Consider the following 7,704-nt stretch of genomic DNA (forward strand, 5'->3'; position numbering starts at 1 on the left):
AAAAATACTGTCCCTATATAAACATGGCCAAAGCTCTAAAAAAGCCAGTGTCTGTTCTAGTTGGTCCAAAGAAATCCTTTGAAATTTAGGGAAAGATGTGAATACTACAAAGGGAGAGAGCTGCAACCTATCTTCCCAATTGATAGCTGGGATTAAATCCAGAATAGTTGTTTCTCACAATTCAGCTATACGACTATATTGTGACAGGTTTACCATTACTCCTTCACGGTGGGGAGAAACATAGTTAAATTGGCTTCCTGTGAGAGTAAGGCCTCTCTCTCTGGCTATGTTAATATACGTGCTGGCATACAGCAAACGTGATTTGAAGGAAAGGTCTGCAGAGGATTAATGTTCCAGATAAACACTTGGGTTTTGCCTGACGCAGCACTAGGATGAATGGGCTGTTGATAGGTTGAATTTTTTCCTTGTTACCAAGCGGGTCTCCCAGTAGCACTTGCAAAGATAAGGGGATCAGATCTCCAAATTCAGGGCGAAAGCTGATCACTACATCATGATGGAAATTATTCTCTTGCTTTCAAGGTATCAGGTAGTGGCTGTTACTACAGGCTATTGTGTTCGTTTGGAGACATGTAAAATACCCTTTTTTCTTCATCCTTAATACCGAGACTGTTGCCGTCCCATTAATATTCCCTTCTTATCTTTTCTCGCTTTTCTTCATTTTATATGTAACTTTACACTTTGCTTTGCTTGACACTTTGCTGGGTAACCTATATCCCAAGAAGAAGAGAAATGACTGTGAGTCATATTTGTTTGGTAGCAGGTCTGGCAGCTGATCATCTTCCAAGTTGTCCACATAGGATATGGAGCTGGTTGCCACATAGCAATTTCTACCTTGTAAATCTGAGGTCTTCTCTTTTATCATGTTGCTTCACAACAGAGATAAGTGTGTCCTACAAACACGCTTTTGTTCATCTGAATCTTTTTGTGGATTAGCTTTGACTGTGTTCCTTCCTTTTTCGTGTTTGCTTTCCACAGTTATCCTAGGGAACACATTTTCTGGTAGGAATACTCACCAAGTGTGAATTTAGCGTGAAAACACATTTCAAACTCATAATAACAACCACTTACATCACAAAATAATTCCAGAAAGTTACACTCTCCCACTTGGGAACAGAAACATATCACATCATCAGAATATCAACATCTCCCAAGGAACTGGCCACAAATGAGACACAGAGCACAGATTATTCCAATAAATTATTTAGCAAATAAGTCTGAACAATAGGTCCATATGTAAATATTGTGGTCCTTTCTCAGATAATCTATGAAGAGGAATTATTTAGCTATGTGTCAGATGAATTATTCAGCCAAATACTTGGAAAACACGTGAGATGCAAAACATTTGCTCTTAAAGAAGTCCTCCTTTTAATCAATTAATCTTGTTAGCAAGTTGGCTTCTGACATAGGAGAAACAGAAAGAGAATGAAGCAGAACAGTTTCTTCCTGAAGAACATCGATTATCTGTCAGCAACATCCTTGTTTTAAATCTGGAGAAGTAGTCTTGGAATGCTAATAACTTTCTTAAATCTTTCTTTGAGTTTTTGAAGTTATGCCTAGGATCCAGATGCTACATCTCAAAGCTTCTGCAAAGATGTTCAAGGTCATAGTTAACATGTTTTTCAAAGAGACTCAAGAAATAAGCAAAAAAAAGTTCCTCAAGAACCTCTGTTCGTTTCCTCTGTTGGATCACGAACTATATTTCCCTCTTCTTGCACCTCTCCTGAGTTATATCACAGCACCCCACTAAGGAAAAGATTAATACATCTAGTGACTCTCTCTTTCAAAACCACATTGAAATGCTTCTCCAAGAAAAGCAGGCTGCATCCCCCTTGAGCAACGAAGTCTGCCATCTGGTAGGTTTGTTCTTTGTAGTCATTTAGAGGACATTAAATCTTCTTTTGTATGCAGTGAATTAGGTGGTGGAGGGGCTTAGCATTCTATTTAAGAAAAAAAAAAAAAAAAGGAGAAAAAACAGTTCAGAATGTCATTGTGTCCAGTGAAGAATATTAGAGAGGCATTAAGTAGAAAGACAAAAGACAAGCTAGCATCAGCTCCTTTGAAAGCTGTAAATCATTCTGTCTCCTCGGGTGGTTGGTTAACTTCATTGTTGGTTGGGTAATTATTGTCCTTCCTTAGAACCTAAGCTTCTAAACAGATTTTGAAACAAAATCATCCCAAATGAGCAGCCAGGAAGACCTAATGGTGTCAAGGGGGAATCATGGAAAAAGAATCATGGAAAAAATATCTTCAAACACAGCCTTTAAAGAAACCCATAACTTTCCATTTACATAGATAAATTGCTTATCTTTGGAAAATTACATCTTTTTCAAGCTGTCCTCTTTGGTCACTGAGGAGGTGTTGAAGGTAGCTGGTTCCTAAGGGAGAAAAAGCCTCCAGACAAGGTTTTTGTTTTACTTCAGGACTTTAAATGACCCTCTGTCCTGGAGAGTAATGGAGCAGGCTAATGCTTCCAAATCTGTTGTTCCAGCAGGTGCCAGGAGCGCTTGCCCGGGTGGAGTGCCCCTTCTGCGAAGTGGAGGCTGTTCGCAGACTCTTCCAGCTGGAGGGATCAGGTAAATCCAAGAGTGAAGAGTGAAGAGCTAGCAAATCTATGGGTGTGCTAGACATTCAGGAGACTTGTGCAAGGTCTGATGATCTAGAGCAAATGATATACAATGATCGATGGCATGCTATTGATTGAGTGCAAAGACATAGACCAGCAGCTTCCAAAACAGCCTTCACAACCCTAGAAGGTTTAAGCAGGGCCATAAACCTAAGTTAGATTCAGGTTAACTTTATTTTAATGCTGGTAACTGTGGTTGTTTTAAGCGTTCTGTCCGTAAGTGAGGATTCAAGAAAAAGAAAAACTGAGAACACTGAGCTAGGCAGTGTCACCACAAAATGCAGAAGAGTCTTGAAATTGAAACCCAGCGAAGAGTCCAGCACCACACAGAGCAGCTCTGAGCTAAGTTCTCGAGAAATGTGGGGAAAAGTGGTAGCAATCAGGAGTGCCATTTTGTGCCATCCTGTAGCGTCACACTACAAACTCATCCAGACTTGCAGGGACACGGCTGTCCCAGCCGCCTACCTGAGACTACATAGTCACCTCAGGGCTCATAGAATTCAGAAACTCTCTATGGGAATTCAACCGTTCTTGAGTCATGGCAAAGATACAAGAAGCCTTCAGAAAAATACTATACATCCATTTGAAGTGCTGACCCAGCACAGGGCAGCACCTACACCACAAACTAGAGGCATGTAAGTCAGCTGGAAGAACCAGATGCAAATTGGAGGAGCCCTCTGGCTCCCATCGCTACCTGTAGGGAAAAATAACCCTGTAACTAGCAGCAGCAGCAGATCTCCAAACCCTGTTCCTCTGGATTCGCAGACAGTCAGATTCCTACCAGACTCATGTGTCAGCAGGTCGTAAAAAGTTTTAAGTCGCCTTTTCTTTTTCTGGCGTTCTGGAAGAAGTTGTACTAACAATGAGCCACTGCTTGACAGCTCTGAATCCCAAGCTGTTGGGATACAGTGTGACTTCCAACATATTGCTTCCAGCCCCCACCACCCACGGGGAATGGCCTGGCAGGGGGAGCAGCACAGCCTGTTAGGAGGAGCCTCTAACAAAGAGATCCCTTATTCCCCGCTCTCAGCTAAAGGGCAGCACCCACATCAGTCAACGCAAGGAAACCAGTTCAGCTTCTTGCAGGTCAAGAGATCAGAAGAATGGTGATAACGTTATACGTTGGGTTTTTTTGGGTTTGTTTTTTTTTTTGTGTGTGTGCTGCGTGGCCCAAATTAAAGGATGCGCTATGAAAGATAACACATCCAGAAAGGATGGGGTTTTCTTTTACCTTGAACGGCAGCTTCAAACCCATGCAGAAAAGCTAACCCTAGAGGGCTGGAGAAGGAAGAAAAAAATTAAAACGCCACCAACTGCTGTCATTGGACCTGGCTTCGCTCCAAGGTCTGTCAGAGCTGAGATTGATTAGGATATATGGTATCCTGGAAACAGTCGGTACCTTCAGCTGGTTATAAAGCCATTTTAATTGTCTCGCTACCGCCATGGCAACCATACTCCCAACCACAGCCTCCAGGAGGGGAGACAGGCTGTTGGAGGACAGTCCTTTGCCTATAGACCACATCTGATGTGCTGCAGTGATTCAGACGGACAAAACCTTGCTCCAACGCCAGAAGGGACCAAATTTGCAGAAGGAAACGAAGCCAGTACTGTAATACGTAGTAACTCCTTATGATAGCCAACATAAAGCATAATCATTTAAATGAACCTTTGGTATCATACAGGGAGGCTCCCGTTATGGCATTCCCAGCAGGTCTTATCCCACGAACAGCCCCTGCAGAGTTGCACACCCACGTGCGGGGTGTGCAGGGCCACGTTCCCGCACAGCATCACGGGATGAAGATGTGTGGCCTCGAAAGTGTATCAGGGAGTGAAGCCTGAAGGGACGGGGAAAGGGTGTAGGTAGGAGCTCTGCAGCCAAGGAAAGACAAGTGTTTTAATAAAAAGTTACTCTCCTCCTTCCCGTAAATTTTTGGTATTTAATATCAGAAAGGTCTGTGTGATTCTTTATTATTTTCCCAGCCTGAAGCCCTGGCTTCTGAAGCCTCTGTGATTCTCATGCTCAGTGCATGTTAATACACCTTACCTTCTCCGGTTCACGCAGCACCACGGTGTGACCAGATTTTCTGACCCAAAAGCCCTTGTACCAGGCGGGAATTGCTGCTGCCTGATTTGTGTGAGCTGAGCCTGCCGTTGGCCAGCTCACCCATGCCTGCTTGGTCCAAGGAGCTGTGCTGCCCGGGTTTTCCTTCAGGATATGTTGCCATGGGATCGGGATCTTACATATAACCAGATACTTCACAAAAACACCTTTTAAAATAATCAAATATCTGGAAATGAATTGGAAACTCTTCTCTCCTCTGTCTCTGCAAGGACATTACTCAGTCAAATGCAACCAGAAAACTGAAGGACTGAGAATTTTCGATCAAGACTGGGGTGATTAATTGTCTTGGAGCACTCACAAGGTGACCCGCACAGCAAACAACAAGAGATGACATCTCAGGATTCACAACGAGAGGTGTGTCCAGGAGGGACAGCAATGGTCCACAGAGAGGACAGAGATGGGAGTAGAAAGGTCAAAATTACAACATTAAATTCACAAGGTAAATAATGCCTTAGCATCGTGCGTGCTTATCTGATTCCTTCACTTCGGCTGAGCCAGCATGGCTGTCCCTGCTTCTGACGTGCTTCTGAGAAACCCAAGGCACCACATGCAGCTGGTGTCGCCCATGGCCTCAGCACCGTCACGTCTCACTGAGACTCCTGACTATGGGTTTTCATCTTGATGTAGTGTGCAGGACGAGTGCCCTTGCCACACCAGGCTTACTCCAGATCTGCAAATGCAAACCCCCTTCTCTTGGAGCCAATAATTATTTCCACGGTATTTATTTAATAAAGGCACCTATCCAATACTTGGGGTCTCCTGGCATAATTAATCATGAAATTCAATTCAGTCTTTGCAGTGTTCAAATCAATTCCGCAGGAATAACACTGGCTGACCGGCACTTACCCTGTTCATTATCTAGAGAGCCTTTGCCATCCAGACTATTTTAGAAACTGCAGTGGGCTTTAAAACCCACCACTATGGGGCTTCCAGGAGCCCATCCACATCCTCTGCTTTCTCAACTGGTGTCTGATCAACTTGCTCACGGAGGGAAGTGAATTCCCCACTTGGGGCCTTAAAGGTTGCAAACACAACCCCAAAGCCCTCCTGGAGAGCACCAGGCAGATGCTGGTTGCTTCATCTGAATGTTTTCACTAGCTGCCATGGACACATCTTGAGCTGACAGAGGCATGGACCATATCACAAGCGTTCGTGTGAGAAAAGAAGGGTCACATTTCCTCACCAGGTACATGGGAAACACCCAGTGGAGGTATTGCTACAAGAGGACCATCAAACAGCGTTTTGGGATTTCTCATGATTCAAAGGGACCTCAACCATCCCCTCTGGTTGTCTGCATCGTTTCTCATTACCCCTGCTGCTCTATCTGTGTAGTGTCCCAGCCAGCTGCTCTTAAATCAGTCTCAGCTAGCAGTTGCCCATTGCTGAGCGACATCCAAAGAAGGGAAGAGAGCCCTCAACCAGTGTCCAAGGCACATCTGCCACCTGGGACTACACAGATCCTGTGGTGGAGACAGAAACTTGTTCTTTCCTTCCTTGTGGCCACAAACCCAAAACAGTTGTTTCCACAAAACTCAAAATAGCTGTGAAAATTCTTTTTTTCTGTCAGCAGTCGCCCCCTGTCCCTGCTCCCCACCTTGCCTTCCGCAGCTCCTGGTGAAGCAACTCAGGAGAAAGTGCAGGCAGGACCCTGCTCACGGGGAGTGGAGAACAGAAGTGGAAGCAGAGCGGAAAGGTCCCTCAGTGGCACCACACTGTCCCCAAGGACCCTGCAAGATTCTGGTGCCATTAGATATGGAGGGCAGCGGCGGCAGCAGCAGCAGCAGCAGCTGTTTCTCTGTTTCACCCAGGGGACGAGCTTGCCCAGACCATGGCTGGGTCCTGCCACATCCCAGCCATCACCTGCACTGCACAAGTGCCCGAAAGGCTACTCAAGCTCTCTAATCACCCTGGGGTTCTAGTCACGGGGACACCTTCTTCCTAAAGATTTCCAGCAATTCCCAACGTTACTGAGAAGTTGGTTTTAACAGCCACCCTATAAATCTCCCCTTACAGCCGTTCCTTTCTCAGACAAGAATAACTCACTATTACGAGGCTGAGAAGAAAACTACCAGACACAAACTGCCAGCCTGCTGCCACGGCAGAGTTCATTCCCGCAACACCGTGCCTTTATACGCTGAACGTGTACATGGCATATACATAGGAAGGACATGGACCTGTTGGTGAGGGTCCAGAGGAGGGCCACGGAGATGATGAGAAGGCTGGAGCACCTCTGCTATGAGGACAGGCTGAGAGAGCTGTGGTTGTTCAGCCTGGAGAAGAGAAGGCTCCAGGGAGACCTTATAGCAGCTTTCCAGTACTTAAAGGAGGCCTGGAGGAGAGATGGGGAGGGACTCTTTATCAGGGAGTGTAACGATAGGACGAGGGGCAACTGTTTTAAACTGATGGAGGGGAGATTTAGATGAGATATCAGGAAGAAATTCTTTATGTGAGCATGGTGAGGCACTGGAACAGGTTGCCAAGTGAGGTTGTGGCTGCCCCATCCCTGGAGGTGTTCAAGACCAGGCTGGATGGGGCTTTGAGGAACCTGGTCTAGTGGGAGGTGTCCCTGCCCATGGCAGGGGGGTTGGAACTAGATGATCTTTAAGGTCCCTTCCAACCCGAACCATTCAGTGATTCTACATATAGGTTTAAACCGATAGCTACACTTTATACGCACTTGCAAAAGGAGCATGTAAAAAGCAGGCAGCACGTAAAAGCTCACAGCTCAGGAGCAGCTCCTGAAGGAGAGCTCACACAACCAGTTCTTGAGTGGCTGGTGAGCTGGGGTCTGTGCCCGTAACCCTGGCACAAGACAATGTCCTGGTAGATATACTCTCTGTGTAGAAAGTGTACATACCTCTATACATATCCTTTGGAAAGGAGCTGCCTTCACTCCGCAATGGGCTCACTGGGCATGGGCACAGATGCCTCCTGTCCA

The sequence above is a fragment of the Rissa tridactyla genome, chromosome 4, assembly GCF_028500815.1.
Source record: "Rissa tridactyla isolate bRisTri1 chromosome 4, bRisTri1.patW.cur.20221130, whole genome shotgun sequence".
Taxonomy (NCBI): Eukaryota; Metazoa; Chordata; class Aves; order Charadriiformes; family Laridae; genus Rissa; species Rissa tridactyla.